The following is a 16,669-nucleotide window of genomic DNA, read 5'->3' on the forward strand; positions in this document are numbered from 1 at the left end:
GGGTTAAGTTTAGGGTAAGGATTGGCATTATAGCTAGGTTTAGAGGTTGGGTGAGGGTTAGAATTAGGGTTAGGCCTAAGGTTAGGGTTAGGGTTATGATTAAGGCTGGTTTTAGGGCTAGGATGAGGGCTAGGATTTGTTTTATGGTAGGGATAGGATTAGGGCTAGGACTAATACCAGGTCTAGGGTTATGGTTAAAGATAGAATTACGGTTAGGTTTATGGATACAGGTAGTGTAAGGGTTATGTTTAATTTTAGGTCAGGTTTAGAGCTAGGGGTATTATTAGGGTCACGGCCATGATTAGGGTTTGGGATAGGCGATGGTTTAAATTTAGGGCTTGAAAAATAGCATTAAGGTTAGGGTTAGGGTAATGATAGGTGAGGTTTAGGGTTTAGGTTTTGTTTAGGGTAATGGATATGGTTAGGATTAGGGATAGGGTAGGTTTAGGCCTAAGGTTAGCATTAGTGTTAGGGTTATAGTTATGGCAATAGATAGGGTTAGAACTAGGGTTAGGGCTAGGGTTATGGTTCTGATTAGGACTAGGGTTAGGGTTAGTTTTAGGGTTAAAGCTTGTGTTAGGTCTTGAATTAGGGTTAGGTTTTGTGTTTAGTGCTAGGGTTAGGGTTACGGCTATTGTAAGTACCAGGGTTACATTTAAAGCTAAATTTAGGTTTAGGGTTGGGGCTAGGTCTAGTGTTAGTTTTAGGTTTAGGGTTAGGGTGATCTTTAGAAGTAGGGTTAGTGTTATGGTCGGATTCAGGGTCAGGGTTAGTTTTTGGTTAAGCTTAAAACTCGAATTAGGGCTAAGTTTAGGGTTAGGCTTAGGGTTTGGTTTAAGTTAAGGGTTACGTTTAGTGCTATATCTGGGATTTGTTTTAGGGTTAAGGCTAGGATTAGGGCTAGTTTTAGGATTAGCAATAAGGTTAGGCTAGTTTTAGGTTTAGGTTTAGGCTTAGGGTTAAAGTTAGATTTAGAGTTAGAGTTAGATCTAGGTTAGGGCTAGGGCTAAGGATAGGGCTAGGGTTATGGCTAGGATTATTGTTACAGTAAGTTATAGGTTTAGAACTAGGGATGGGGCAAGTGTGAGAGTTAGAGTTAGTCTTAGGGCTAGGGTTAGGGCTAAGGTTAGGGATAGGCTTAAATTAGGGTTAAGCTTAGGGCTAGAGTTAGGGCTAAGTTTAGGGCTAGGGTTAGTGTTAGGGTTAGGCCTAAGGTTAGGGTTAAGGTTAGGATTAAGGCTAGGTTTAGGGTTAGGATAAGCCCTGAGATTTGTGTTATGGTTAGAGCTAGGATTAGGGCTAGTGCTAATGTCAGGTCTAAGGTTACAGTTGGGAATAGATTTAGAATGTTTTATGGCTAGGTTTAATGTAATGGTTAGGTTTAGTGTAAGGGTCAGGTTTAGAGCTAGGGGAATTATTAGGGTAAGGTTCAGGGTTAGAGTTTGTTTGAGGTTAGGGTTTAGGGTTAGGGCTCTAATTAGCTTTAGGGTCAGGGTTAGGGTAATGATAGGTTTTTGTTAAGGGTTCAGTTTAGGTTTAGGGTAATTGATAAGGTTAGGGTTAGCAATAGGTCTAGAGTTAGCATTAGGGTCAGGGTTATGGTTAGGATAATGGATATGGTTAGAGCTAAGCTTAGGGCTAAGTTTATGGTTAGAAATAAGTCTTGAGTTAGGGTTAGGGTTAGGGTTAGATCCAGGGTTAGGGTTAGGGTGATGTTTAGTGAAAGAGTTGGGTTTTGAGCTTGGTTTAGGGCTAGGGTGAGGGTTAGGTCTAGGGATAAGATTACAGTATGGTTAGGGTTAGGGTTAGGATTAGGGCTATGGTCATCTTCAGGGGTAGTGTTAGGGTTAGGGTAATGGATACGATTAGATGTAGGTTTAGGTTAATCATTAGAGTTAGATTGAGGTTTAGGCTTAGGGTTAGGACTATGGTTATGGTTAGGTTTTTGATAAGGGTTAAGGTTTGAGCTAGGGTTAGGTCTATGGTGAGGGTGAGGTTTAGGGTTAGGTCTAGGATTAGTTTTTTGGTTATGTTTAGGGTTAGGGTTAGGGCTAGGATTATCAATAGAGTTAGGGTTATGTTTTGGGGTAATGGATATCTTTAGAGCTAGGTTTAATGCTAGAGTTAATATTAGGATTAGGGCTAGGTTTAGAGTTAGATTTAGGGATAGGTGTAGGTTTATATTTAAGGTAAGGATTAGATTTTGAGCCAGGGTTAAAACTAAGGCGAGGGTTAGGGTAGGGTTAGGGCTACGGTTTGTGTTAGGTTTATGCCTAAGGCTAGATTAAGGCCTAGGTTAAGATCTATATTTTGTGTTAGGTTTAGGCCTAGGGTTAAGGCTATGGGTAATATAAGAGCTAGGGTTATGATTAGGGCTAGTATTAGGGTTAGAGTTATGGCTAGGTCTAGTGTTAAGTTTAGATGATGTTTAGGCTCAGGTTTAGAGATAGGTTTACTGTTAAAGGCAAGGTCAGTGTTCAGGTTAGAGTTAGGGTTAGGGTGAAAGCCAGAAGAATTAGGACAAGGTTAGGTTTAGGGGTAGGGTTAGTGTTTGTTTTAGGTTAAGGGTTATTGTTAGGGCTAGGACTAAGTTTTATTTAGGTCTAGGGCTAGAGTTATTGCTAGATTTAGGATATGGTTTAGGTTTAGGGCTAGTGTTAGGGTAAGGTTTAGGTATAAGGTTACTATAAGGCTTGTTTCAGGGTTCAGTTTAGGGTTAGGTTCAGGTTTAGACCTATAATTAGTGTTAGTGTCAGAATAAGGGTGAAGGTTAGGGTTAGGTTTGGGGTTAGAATTAGAGCTATAATGAGTGCTTGTGTTAGGACTAGAAATAGGGTTAGGCTAAGGATTATGATTAGGACTAGGGTTAGCATTATGGATAGGGTTTGGCTTAGGGTAAGGGATATGGTTAGGGCTAGAGTTAGGGTTAGGTTTAGGACTAGGGTTAGGGTTAGTGTTAAATCTAATGTTAGGGCTCAGATTAGGGCTATTTTGTGTTAGGGTTAAGGCTAGAGTTAGGGCTAAAGCTAATGTAAGAACTATGTTTATGATTAGGGTTAGTTTTAGAGATGGGATTTGGGCTGGTCTAGTGTCAGCATTAGCTTTAGGGTTAGGGCGATATTTAGAGCTATGATTAGTTTTAGGCCTAGGACTTGAATTAGAGCTAGGGTTATTGCTAGTTGTAGGATTAGGGTTTGGTTTAGGTTAAGGTTTTTGTTAGAGCAATGGCGCGGTTTTGTTTTAGGGCTAGGACTAGGGTTAGGGCTAGTTTTAGGATTAGCAATTGTATTAGGGCTAGTGGTAGGGTGAGGTTTAGGCTTAAGTTTAGGGTTAGATTTAGAATTATGGTTAGATCTAGGGTGAGGGCTATGGCTATGATGAGGGCTAAGTTTAGGGCTAAGGTAATGGATAGGGTTAGAAATAAAAATAGGGCTAGGGTGAGAGTGAGTTAGTCTTAGGACTAGGGTTAGGGATAGGATTAGGGTTAGGGCTAAATTAGGGCTAGGATTAGTGTTAGAGTTAGTGTTAGTGTTAGGCCTATGGTTAAGGCTAGGATTAGGGTTTGTGTAATTGTTAGGGTTAGGGTTAGTTTTAGAGGATGTGATGGGCCTATAGTTAGGTTCAGGGCTCGGTCAAGGGTTAAAATTAGGGATAGAGCCATGGTGAGGGTTTGGATTAGGATTAAGGCTAGGTTTAGGGCCAGGATGAGGGCTAGGTTTTGTGTTCGGGTAAGGGCTAGAATTAGGGCTAGGACTAATGTCAGGTCTAGGTTCATGGTTAGGGTTAGGTTTATGGCTAGGTCTAGTGTAAGGGTTGGGTTTAGGGTAAGGATCAGGTTTAGAGCTGGGTGTATTATTAGGGTCAATTTCCAGGTTAGGGTTTACTTTAGGTTAAGGATTAGGGTTAGGGCTCAAATTAACATTAGGGTTAGGGTTAGAGTAATGAATAGGATTGGGTTTATGGTTCAGGTTAGGTATAGAGAAATGTATAGGGATAGTTTTAGGGTTAGTGCTAGGTTTAGGCCTAGGGTTAGCATTTGGGATAGGCTTATGTGTAGGGTAATGGATAGAGTTAGTGCTAGTGTTAGGGATTGGATTAAAGTTAGGATTAGGACTAGGGTTAGGGTTAGGCCTAGGGTTAGTGTTAGGGTTAGGTTTAGGTTAAGTGTTTATTGTTAGGGCTAGGGTGAGGTTTAGGGTTACAGTCAGGGCTATAGTTAGAATTAGGGTTAGAGCTAGGGCTAGGGTTAGCATTAGTGTTAGGTTTATATTTAAGGTAATGAATAGATTTTGAGGTAGGATTTGTGCTATGGTTACAGTTAAGATTAGGGCAAGTGTTAGGGTTAGGGTTAGGGTTACATTTAGGGTAAGAGTTAGAGTTTGAGCTAATGTTAGGGCTAGGCAAGTGTGAGGGTTAGGGCTAGGGCTAAGGTTAGGAATAGGCTTACAGCTAGTTTTAGTGCTATATTTAGGGCTAGGTTTTGGGAGGAGGTTTATGGCTAGTGTTAGGACTATGCGTAATGTAAGAACTAGGATTATGGTTATGGCTAGTTTTCAGGTTAGGGTTATGGATAGGTCTAGTGTTAGGGTATGTTTTTTGTTAGGATAAGGTTTAGAGCTAGGGTTTGTGTTAGGGTAAGGGTCAGTGTTTGGGTTACATTGGATTTATGGTTAGGAGCACAATTTTACTCAGGTTAGTTCTAGGGGTATTTTTAGTCATTGCATTAGACTAATGGTTATTGTTAGTGCTGGAGCTAGGTTTATATTTAGGGCTATGGCTAGATTTATGGCTGTATTTAGGATTAAGTTTAGGTCTAGTGTTAATGTTAAGGTTAGGTTTAGGTATAGGTTTACCCATCGGGCTAGTGTTAGTGTTTGGTTTAGGGTTAGGGTCAGGCTTAGACCTAGGGTTAGTGTTAGGGTCAGAATAAGGGTAAGGGATAGGCTTAGGTTTTGGGTTAGGGTTAGAAATAGAATGAGGCCTAGAGTTAGGACTAGTAATAGAGTTACGGTTTGGGGTAGGCTAAGGATTAGGGTTAGGTCTAGGGCAGCATTAGGGTGTGGGTTGGCATAGGGTAAGGGATAGGGTTAGAGCTAGGGTTAGGGTTAGTGTTAGTGTTAGGGTTAGGGTTAAAGCTAGGGTTAGGGTTCAGATTAAGGCTAGGTTTTGTGTTAGGGTTAGGGCTATTGCTAATGTAATACCTGGCATTATGATTAGGGCTAGTTTTAGGATTAGGGTTAGGGCTAGGTTTAGTGCTCAGGTTAGGTTTAGGGTAAAGGTGAGGTTTAGAGCTAAGGTTAGTTTTATGATTAGAGTCAGGGTCATTCTTAGTTGTATGGTTAGGTTTAGGAATCAAATTAGGGCTAGGGTAAGGGCTAGGCATAGTGTTAGGTTTTGGTTTAGGTTAAAGTTTAGGATTACATTAGAGCTGTAGCTCAGTTTTGCTTGAATGCTATGGCTATGGTGAGGGATAGTTTTCAAATTAGCATTAGGATTAGGGCTAGTGTTAGGGTGATATTTAGGTTTTAGGTTAGGTTTAGACTTAGTGTGAGGGTTATATCATGGTTTAGGGCTAGGGCTAGGGCTAATTTTGGGGCTAGGGTTAGGGCTAGGCTTTGGGTCATGGTAAGGGATAATGTTAGAACTAGGGCTAGGTCTAGGGCAAGAGTTAGAGTTAGTCTTAGGGCTAGGGATATGATTAGATTTAGGGTTAGGGCTAAATCAGTTCTAGAATTAGAGCTAGGTTTAGTATTTGGGCTAGGCCTTGGTTTAGGGCTAGGGTTAGAATTCGGGTTAGGGTACGCTATAATATTATAGCTAGGTTAAGGGCTAGGGTGAGGCTTCTTTTTAGGGTTAGGCCTAGTGATAGGTTTAGGGTTCAGATTAAGGCTAGGTTTTGGGTCAGGATTAAGGCTTTTTTTTTAGCATAAGGGCTAACATTAGGGCTAGGACTAATCTTAGGTCTAGGGTTATGGTTAGGGATAGTTTCAGGATTAGGTTTATGGCTATGTATAGTGTAAGGTTTAGGTTGAGGGTTAGGGTCACTTTTGGAGATAGGGGTATTATTAGGGTCAGGGTAATGGTTAGGGTTTGTTTAGGTTAAGGTTTAGGGTTAGGACTCTAATTAGGTTAGTATTATGTTTAGGGTTAGGTTAATGGACATAGTTAGGTTTAGGGTTCAGGTTAGGTTTATGGTAATGAATAGGGTTTGGGTTATGGATAGAGTTAGGGTTATGCTAGGATTAGTATTAGGGTTAGGGTTAGGGTTAAGGTACTTGATAGGATTAGAGCTAGAATTAGGGCTAGGGTTATGGTTAGGATTAAGGCTAGAGTTAGGATTAGGTTTAGAGTTAGGTTAGGGTTAAAGCTGGTGTTGGGATTAGGGTTAGGGCTAGGTTTTAGGTTATGTTAGTGTTAGGGTAGGGCTATGGCTAATATAAGAACTAGGGTTACGTTTAGGGCTAGTTTTAGGGTTAGAGTTAGGGCTAGGTCTATGTTAAGGTTAGGTTATGATTAGAGTGATGATTAGAAATAGGTTTAGTGTTAGGGTCAGTGTTAGTTTAGGGTTAGGGTTAGGGATAACACTAGAAATAAGGCTAGAGTTATGGGTAGGTGTAGGGTTAGGTTTTGTGTTAGGATTAAGGCAACAATTAGGGCTAGGTCTAATGTCTGGTCTGAGGTTACAGTTAGGTTAGTGTTAGGGTTAGGGCTAGCACTCAGTTTTGTTTTAGAGCTACAGCTAGGTTTAGAACTAGTTTTAGGATTAATGATAGTGTTAGGGCTAGTGGTAGGGTGAGGTTCAAGCTTAGGTTTAGGGTTATATTTAAAGTTATGGTTAGATTTAGGGTTAGGACTTGGGCTAGGTTGAAGGGTTAGGTTAGGGCTAGTGTTAGGGTTAGGGTAACAGATAGAGTTAGTACTAGAAATAGGTCTAAGGCAAGACCTAGATTTAGTCTTAGGGGTAGGGTTAGATTTAGGGTTATGATTAGCACTAAATTAGGGCTAGGATTAGAGCTAGGGTTAGTGTTAGTGTTAGGGTTAGCGTTAGTGTTAGTGTTGGATTAGGATTAGGATTATGGTTAGGGGAAGGGATGTGGGTATACCTAGGTTCAGAACTAGGGCAAGGGTTGAAATTAGGGATTGGGCTAGGGCTAGGGTTCAGTTTAGGATGAAGGCTAGGTTTAGGGCTAGGCTGAGGGCTTGGATTTGTGTTAGGTTTAGGGCAAGAATTAGGTCTATGGCTAATGTCAGTTCGGGTTACGCTTAGGGACAGTGTTAAGGTTAGGTTTATAGCTAGGTCTATTGTAAAGGTTTGGTTTCGGGAAAGGGTCCGATTTAAAGCTAGGTGTATTGTTAGGGTAAGTGTCTTATCTAGGGTTTGGTTTAGGTTATGGTTTAGGTTTAGGGCTTGATTTAGCATTAGGGTTAGGGATTGGGTTAGAGTAATTAATAAGGTTAGGTTTAGTGTTCAGGTTACTTTTAGGAAATGGATAGGGTTAGTGTTAGAGATAGGTTTAGAGTTCGGCCTAGGGTTAGCATTTGGATTAGGCTTATGTTTAGGGTATGTATAGGTTTAGGGCTAGGGTTATGTTTAGGATTAGGGCTAGGGTTAGGGTTAAGCCTGGGGTTAGTGTTAGTGTTAGGTTTAGGATAAGTGTTAGGGTTTGAGCTATGGTTAGGGCTAGGGCAATGGTTAGGGTTAGTATGACATCTAGGTTTAGGGTTAGGGTTAAGTTTAGAGATAAGTTTAGCATTAGGCTTAGGGTTATGTTTAGAGTAATAGGTAGAGTTAGAACTAGGGTTTGGCCTTGGTTATGGTTAGGATTAGGACTAGGGTTAGGGTTAGGGTTAACTCTAGATTTATATTTGGGCAAGGATTAATGTTTTAGCTAGGATTAGGGTCAAGGCAAGGGTTAGGGTTAGGGTTAGGTCTAGGGTTAGGGTTCAGGTTACTCTTAGAACTAGGTTTTGTGTGAGGTTTGGGGCTAATATTAGGGCTATATGTAATGTGAGACTTAGAGTTAGGGTTATGGCTAAGTCTATTGTTAGGGTTATGGCTAGATTTTGGGTCAGCATACAATTTAGAGCTAGGATTTGTGTTATAGAAAGGGACAGTGTTTGGGTTAGGGTTATGGCCAGAATTAGACTAGGCTTAGATCTAGAGGTAGAGGTAGTGTTTGGGTTAGGTTAAGGGTTATTGTGAGGGCTAAGGCTAGGTTTTTGTTTAGGTGTAGAGCTAAAGTTAAGGTTAGATTGTTAATTAGGTTTAGATCTAGGGATAATGGTAGGGTTAGTTTTAGGTATAAGGTTACCAGTAGGGGTAGTGTTAGGGTTTGGTTTAGGGTTACAGTCAGGTTTAGACCTCTGGTTTCTATTATGGTCAGAACAAGGGTCAGGGTTAGGTTTAGGGTTTTGGGTAGGGTTAGAGCTAGAATTAGATCTAGGGTTATGACTATTAATAGGTATAATATTTGTTCAGCCTAAGAATTAGGAATAGGTCTAGGGTTACCATTAAGGTTAGGGTTTTGCTTAGGGTAAGGTATAGGGTTAGACATAGGTTTAGGGTGAAGGTTAGGGTTATGGTTAGAGTTAAAGCTAGGTTTAGGGCTCAGATTAGGGCTAGTTTTTGTGTGAGGTTTAAGGCTAGGTTTAGGGCAATGACAAATATAAGAACTAGGGTTACAATTAGGGTTAGTTTTAGGGTTAGGTTAGGGATAGGTCAGTGTTAGGGTTAGGTTTAAAGTTAGATTGATATTTATAGCTAGAAATAGTGTTAAGATATGAGTAAGGTCAGGGTTAATTTTACGGTTAGTGTTAGGACTCAAATTAGGGCTAGGGATACTGTTAGGGTTTGGTGTAAGTTTAGGGTGGTGTTTAGAGCTAGGGTGAGTGTTAGGATATGAGTCAGGTTCCAGGTTATTAGGGTATGGTTAGGGTAATGTATAGAGTTAGAAGTAGGCTTTGGCTTATGGTTTTTTTTTTTTTAATTTTTTTATTGGTTGTTCAAAACATTATAAAGCTCTTGACATATCATATTTCATACATTAGATTCCAGTTGGTTATGAACTCCCAATTTTACCCCAAATACAGATTGCAGAATCACATCAGTTACACATCCACATTTTTACATAATGCCCTATTAGTAACTGTTGTATTCTGCTACCTTTCCTATCCTCTACCATCCCCCCTCCCTCCCCTCCCATCTTCTCTCTCTACCCCATCCACTGTAATTCATATCTCTCCTTGTTTATTTTCCCATTCCCCTCACAACCTCTTATATGTAATTTTGTATAACAATGAGGGTCTCCCTCCATTACCATGCAATTTCCCTTTTCTCTCCCTTTCCATCCCACCTCATGTATCTGTTTAATGTTAATCTTTTCTTCCTGCTCTTCCTCCCTGCTCTGTTCTTAGTTGCTCTCATTATATCAAAGAAGACATTTGGTATTTGTTTTTTAGGGATTGGCTAGCTTCACTAAGCATAATCTGCTCTAGTGCCATCCATTTCCCTGCAAATTCTATGATTTTGTCATTTTTTAGTGCTGCGTAATACTCCATGGTGTATAAATGCCACATTTTTTTAATCCATTCATCTATTTAAGGGCATCTGGGTTGGTTCCACAGTCTAGCAATTGTGAATTGTGCTGCTATGAACATCGATGTAGCAGTATCCCTGTAGTACGCTCTTTTAAGGTCTTCTGGGAAAAGTCCAAGAAGGGCAATAGCTGGGTCAAATGGTGGTTCCATTCCCAGCTTTCCCAGGAGTCTCCATACTGTTTTCCAGATTGGCCGCACCAGTTTGCAGTCCCACCAGCAATGTACAAGAGTACCCTTTTCCCCACATCCTCTCCAGCACTTGTTGTTGTTTGACTTCATAATGGCTGCCAATCTTACTGGAGTGACATGGTATCTTAGGGTGGTTTTGATTTGCATTTCTCTGACTGCTAGAGATGGTGAGCATTTTTTCATGTACTTGTTGATTGATTGTATGTCCTCCTCTGAGAAGTGTCTGTTCAGGTCTTTGGCCCATTTGTTGATTGGGTTATTTGTTTTCTTATTGTTTAATTTTTTGAGTTCTTTGTATACTCTGGATATTAGGGCTCTATCTGAAGTGTGAGGAGTAAAAATTTGTTCCCATGATGTAGGCTCCCTATTTACCTCTTTTATTGTTTCTCTTGCTGAGAGAAAACTTTTCAGTTTAAGTAAGTCCCATTTGTTGATTTTTGTTATCAACTTTTGTGCTATGGGTGTCCTATTAAGGAATTTGGAGCCCGACCCTACAATATCTAGATCGGAGCCAACTTTTTCTTCTATCAGACGCAGAGTCTCTGATTTGATATCTAGCTCCTTGATCCACTTTGAGTTAACTTTTGTGCATGGCGAGAGGAGGGGATTCAGTTTCATTTTGTTGCATATGGATTTCCAGTTTTCCCAGCACCATTTGTTGAAGATGCTATCCTCCCTCCATTGCATGCTTTTAGCTCCTTTATCAAATATAAGATAGTTGTAGCTTTGTGGATTAGTCTCTGTGTCCTCTATTCTGTACCATTGGTCCACCCGCCTGTTTTGGTACCAGTACCATGCTGTTTTTGTTACTATTGCTCTGTAGTATAGTTTGAAGTCTGGTATCGCTATACCGCCTGATTCACACTTCCTGCTTAGAATTGCTTTTGCTATTCTGGGTCTTTTATTTTTCCATATGAATTTCATGATTGCTTTATCCATTTCTACAAGAAATGCCTTTGGGATTTTGATTGGCATTGCATTAAACCTATAGAGAACTTTTGGTAATATCGCCATTTTGATGATGTTAGTTCTGCCTATCCATGAACAGGGTATATTTTTCCATCTTCTAAGATCTTCTTCTACTTCTCTTTTTAGGGTTTTGTAGTTTTCATTATATAAATCTTTCACCTCTTTTGTTAGGTTGATTCCCAAGTATTTTATTTTTTTTGAGGATATTGTGAATGGAGTGTTTTTCCTCATTTCCGTTTCAGAAGTTTTGTCGCTGATATACAGAAATGCCTTTGATTTATGCGTGTTGATTTTATATCCTGCCACTTTGCTGAATTCATTTATTAGTTCTAGTAGTTTTTTTGTAGACCCTTTTGGGTCTTCTAGGTATAGAATCATGTCATCTGCAAATAGTGATAATTTAAGTTCTTCCTTTCCTATTTTTATGCCTTTAATTTCTTTCATCTGTCTAATTGCTCTGGCCAGTGTTTCGAGAACTATATTGAATAGAAGTGGTGATAGAGGGCATCCCTGTCTTGTTCCAGATTTTAGGGGGAATGCCTTCAATTTTTCTCCATTGAGAATGATGCTAGCCTGAGGCTTAGCATAGATAGCTTTTACAATGTCGAGGTAAGTTCCTGTTATCCCTAGTTTTTCTAATGTTTTGAACATAAAGGGATGCTGTACTTTGACGAATGCTTTTTCTGCGTCTATTGAGATGATCATATGGTTCTTATTTTTAAGTCTATTGATGTGGTGAATAACATTTATTGATTTCCGTATATTGAACCATCCTTGCATCCCAGGGATGAATCCTACTTGATCATGGTGCACAATTTTTTTGATGTGCCTTTGTATCCGATTCACCAGAATTTTATTGAGGATTTTTGCATCTATGTTCATCAGAGATATTGGTCTGTAGTTTTCTTTCTTTGAGGTGTCTTTGTCTGGTTTCAGAATCAGGGTGATGTTGGCCTCATAGAATGAATTTGGCAGAGCTCCTTCTTTTTCTATTTCCTGAAATAACTTGAAAAGTATTGGTATTAATTCTTCCTTAAAGGTTTTGTAAAACTCCGCTGTATACCCATCAGGTCCTGGGCTTTTCTTGGTTGGAAGTCTTTTGATTGCTTCTTCTATTTCATCTATTGTTATTGGTCTGTTTAAGTTGTGAGTATCCTCCTGACTCAGTCTGGGCAAATCATATGACTTAAGGAATTTATCAATGTTTTCACTATCTTCTATTTTATTGGAATATAGGTTTTCAAAATAATTTCTAATTGTCTTCTGTATTTCTGTAGTGTCTGTTGTGATATTGCCTTTTTCATCCCGTATGTTAGTGATTTGAGTTCTCTCTCTTCTTCTCTTCGTTAGCATGGCTAAGGGTCTGTCGATCTTATTTATTTTTTCAAAGAACCAACTTTTAGTTTTGTTAATTTTTTCAATAGTTTCTTTTGTTTCAATTTCATTGATTTCCGCTCTGATTTTAATTATTTCTTGCCTTCTGCTACATTTGCTGTTGTTTTGCTCTTCCTTTTCTAGGGCTTTGAGATGAAGTGTGAGCTCATTTATTTGTTGGTTTTTCCTTTTTTTGAGGAATGACCTCCAAGCGATGAATTTCCCTCTTAAAACTGCTTTCATTGTGTCCCATAGATTCCGATATGTTGTGTCTGTATTTTCATTTATCTCTAAGAATTTTTTGATTTCTTCCTTTATGTCTTCTGTAACCCATTGATCATTCAGTAACATATTGTTCATTTTCCATGTGATGTAGGATTTTTCCTTCCGTCTTTTATCATTGATTTCCAGTTTCATTCCATTATGATCAGATAAAATGCATGGTATTATCTCCACCCCTGTATATTTACTGAGGGTTGCCCTATGGCATAATATATGGTCTATTTTTGAGGAGGATCCATGTGCTGCTGAGAAAAAAGTATATCCACTTGATGATGGTTGATATATTCTATATATGTCAGTTAAGTCTAGGTTGTTGATTGTGATATTGAGTTCTATAGTTTCTTTATTCAGCTTTTGTTTGGAGGATCTGTCCAATTGTGAGAGAGGTGTGTTGAAGTCACCCATAATTATTGTGTTGTGGTCTATTTGATTCTTGAACTTGAGGAGAATTTGTTTTATGAACGTCGCAGCACCATTATTTGGTGCATAAATATTGATAATTGTTATGTCTTGTTGGTGAATGGTTTCTTTTAACAGTATATAATGTCCTTCCTTATCCCTTTTGATTAATTTAGTCTTGAAGTCAATTTTATTCGATATGAGGATGGCCACCCCTGCTTGCTTACGAGGACCGTGTGCATGGTATATTTTTTCCCAACCTTTCACCTTCAGCCTGTGTATGTCTTTTCCAATCAGATGTGTCTCCTGGAGGCAGCATATTGTTGCATTTGTTTTTTTAATCCATGTTACCAGCCTATGTCTCTTTATTGGAGAGTTTAAGCCATTAATGTTTAGAGTTACTATTGATATATGGTTTGTACTTCCAGCCATGTTTGATTATTTATCTTCTTTTTTTTTTTTTTTAATTTAGTTTGTTTCTCCATGGTTAGCTTTCCCCCCGCCCTCTGTCTTTATAGAGGCACTTCCCACTGATGGTTTTGGTTATTGTTTTTCATTTCTTCCTCGTGTAGTGTTTTGCTCAAGATGCTTTGCAATGCTGGTTTTCTGGCTGCAAATTCTTTTAGCTTTTGTTTATCATGAAAGATTTTTATTTCGTTATCGTACCTGTAGCTTAATTTTGCTGGATACAGAATTCTTGGTTGGCATCCATTGTCTTTCAGTGTTTGAAATACATTGTTCCAGGATCTTCTCGCTTTCAGCGTCTGTGATGAAAAATCCGTTGTTAACCTTATTGGTTTACCCCTGAATGTAATCTGCCTCCTTTCTCTTGTAGCTTTTAGTATTTTCTCTTTGTTCTGTATATTGGATATCTTCATAACAATGTGTCTTGGCGTTGGTCTACTGTGATTTTGTGTGCTCGGTGTCCTGTATGCATCTACAATTTGTATATCCATTTCCTTTTTTATTTCTGGAAAGTTTTCTGTAATTATTTCTTTCAGCAGGTTACTCATTCCCTTGGTTTGAATCTCTGTACCTTCTTCTATCCCGATGACTCGTAGGTTTGGTTTCTTTATGTTATCCCATATCTCTTGGATGTTTTTCTTGTGGTTTTTAACCAGCCTTTCTGAGTTGGCTAGGCTCTTTTCAAGATGATATATTTTGTCTTCATTATCTGATGTTCTGGCTTCTACTTGCTCCACTCTGTTAGTGATACTCTCAATTGAGTTTTTAATTTGGTTTATCGTTTCCTTCATTTCTAGAATTATTGTTTGGTTTTTTTTTATAATCTCAATCTCCTGATAAAGATGCTTAACTTCTTCTTTTATCTGTCTATGTAATTCATTTTCAAAGTGTTCTTTCACTGTTTGGATTTGCTGTCTCGTATCTTCTTTAAGGTTCCATTCCATCTGTCTAAGGTATTCCTTGAGTTCTTTATATGACCATTTTTCTGCTGACTCTAGGTCCTCCTGAATATTTAGGCTGTCCTTCATTGTTTGTACTCCTTTTCTTCCTTGCTTTTTTATGCTGCTCATGTTACTTCTTGTTCTGTTTGACTGCTGAGTTACTGTTTACTCTTATAGATTTATTTGATGCTTGAGAGGAAAGATATTAGAAGGGAAGGGAAGAAGTCACTAAAGAGAATGAGAGTATGCAGGTAGAATTCAAGGAAGGGGGAATAAGAAGATTGAAAAGAAATGAAAAGACAAAAGAAACAAGAATAACAAAGATTAGATAATAAAGAAAGAAAGAAAAGATGAAAAAAAAATTTAACAAAAATAATAGTGATAATAAAAAATGAAAATTAAAATTAAAATAATAATAATAATAAAATAAAAAAAATTAAAAAAATAGAAACATTGAAAAAAAAAAATTAAAGAACAACAACAAATAAAAATTGAAAATGAAAGAAAAAGAAGAAAAGAAAAAGAAAAAAAAAGAAAAAGAAAAGAAAAGAAAAAAATGATAATAATAATAATAATAAATGCAGTCCTAGCGTTCAATTAACTTCTCTTCCAGTAGGTGGAGCTGTGCCCACTGGGCCAAGCTTCTCCTGTCAATAGGTGGGAACCAATCACTGTGCAGCAGCTCTTTCTCCTAGACTGGGCGGGTCTCCAATCCTGAGTGTCTAGGGCCTTGTCTTGTGTTTCCTCAAGCCAGGCCGTGCTCACCTGTGGCGCTCACCACAATACTGGCTACACGCCAGGTCTGCTGCTCCTGGGAGCCCTGTTTTCATGAACACCTGGGCTCACTCTCCCTGTTTGCCTCCCTCAGACCCTAAGTTTGTACAGCTTGGGGCTGAGATCCCCCAGCGAATTTGCTTGCCCTCCTGTAGCCATGCCCCCGGTAGCTGGTGCAAGAGACCTCAGTTGTCAGCACTGGTGGGAGCGGTAGCCGGGAGTTCCGCGCCGCGAGTCCCGCGCCACTCCTGATTCCCTCGGTCTGGTTATTGCGTTCACAGGAGAGCTGGGAGTGGCCCTTAAGGTTTCCCCGCTGTGTGGAGAGAGATGGCTAGGGGATTACACACCTGTCGCGCTGGTTTCAATGCAGTTATCTCCTCCGCCCGTGACGCCATTTCTCTGCCATGGTGATATCCCATGCAAATGGTGACCGTTCGTTCCCTTTGCCGGATGACCAATGCAACGGGTGGGTCCTGACTGTCTCTCCCAATCCCCGTTTCAGTCCTGTGGCCACTGCCTATGAAGGCTCGGTTGGCTTTTACCTCTGTAAGTTCCTAAGGGCCGGCCAATTATTTCAGCGGGATCGTTAGTGCTGAGTCACACGAAGCAGGCGAACCGGAGCTTAATTGCCTCCGATTCGGGCTCTGTGTGTGTGATCTGAGGGGCCCATCCTGTACACCCCAGATCCACGTCAGCTCAGCATTGCCTAGTGATCCTGAGCAAACAGCATTTAGACAGTTTACGGCTCCCTATGCCCGCGCAGTTGAAGATGTCAGAGACTTGATCTCTCTGTGCCTGCCACCATGTTACATCTCCTCAGTAATATTCATGTTGCCCTTACAGCTTCCTGGTATAAGCAAGTTCTTGGGATTATACAAACTGCTGCTTCTGTTTCCAGACCAGATTTCTAGAAATGAAACTCTGGGCCGCACTGACGAGCGTCCGCGCTTGTCTGCGACCGTAGCAGAGCCGCCCTGGCCTCCGCAGCTCTTCAGCCCGGTGCCAGGCCCCAGGGGCCCAAGCGGCTGCCGCCACGGCTCTCCGTCCCCCTCCTCCGGAGCACGGGTCCCCTGGCAGGGGGGTGCAGAACGACCCCAGAGCAGGCTCTGCCCGAAGGTGCAGCAGTGAACAGGCCACAGAGATGCTCGAGGCTGCAGTCCAGCCTTCGGAGGACAGGGCTCGGCACGCAGCCCAGCTCCAACCTCTAGGTCCGGCTGCCGGGCAGTGTATACAGAGCCATCAAGACAGCAAGCAGAAAGCAAATGGCGGCTCCCGCGGAGTGGATTTTCGGCACAGAAACCACAGCCCCGCCAGCAATCCCAATCCACAAACTCTCCCTGTATAAAAAATATTCAAAAAAAAAAGAGAAAAAAAAGAAAAAAAAAAAAAAGGCGGGGCGCACTGAGCTTTCTTTGCCTCGGGTACTTACAATCCACTGCTGATTACACATTCAGCTTCTCCGCCCGGATCGAAGCGAAAGAGGAAGCAGATGGGAGCAAAGCGCCCGCGGCTCTGAGCAGCCAAGCGTCTCTTTTTCGATTTCTTTGTTCTTCCCGCTCCTTGGCAAAGTGGTCCACTACAGATTAACGGTGAAAGGAGCTTTAACAGACTGTGCGAAATCTCTATTAAAGCCGCTGCTTTGAGCACCACGCTCAGCACTTCAGCAACCCCCGTACGCA

The sequence above is a fragment of the Marmota monax genome, unplaced genomic scaffold (genome assembly GCF_021218885.2).
Source record: "Marmota monax isolate L192 unplaced genomic scaffold, Marmota_monax_Labrador192_F-V1.1 WCK01_AAM20220418_F8-fsc00154, whole genome shotgun sequence".
NCBI lineage: Eukaryota > Metazoa > Chordata > Mammalia > Rodentia > Sciuridae > Marmota > Marmota monax.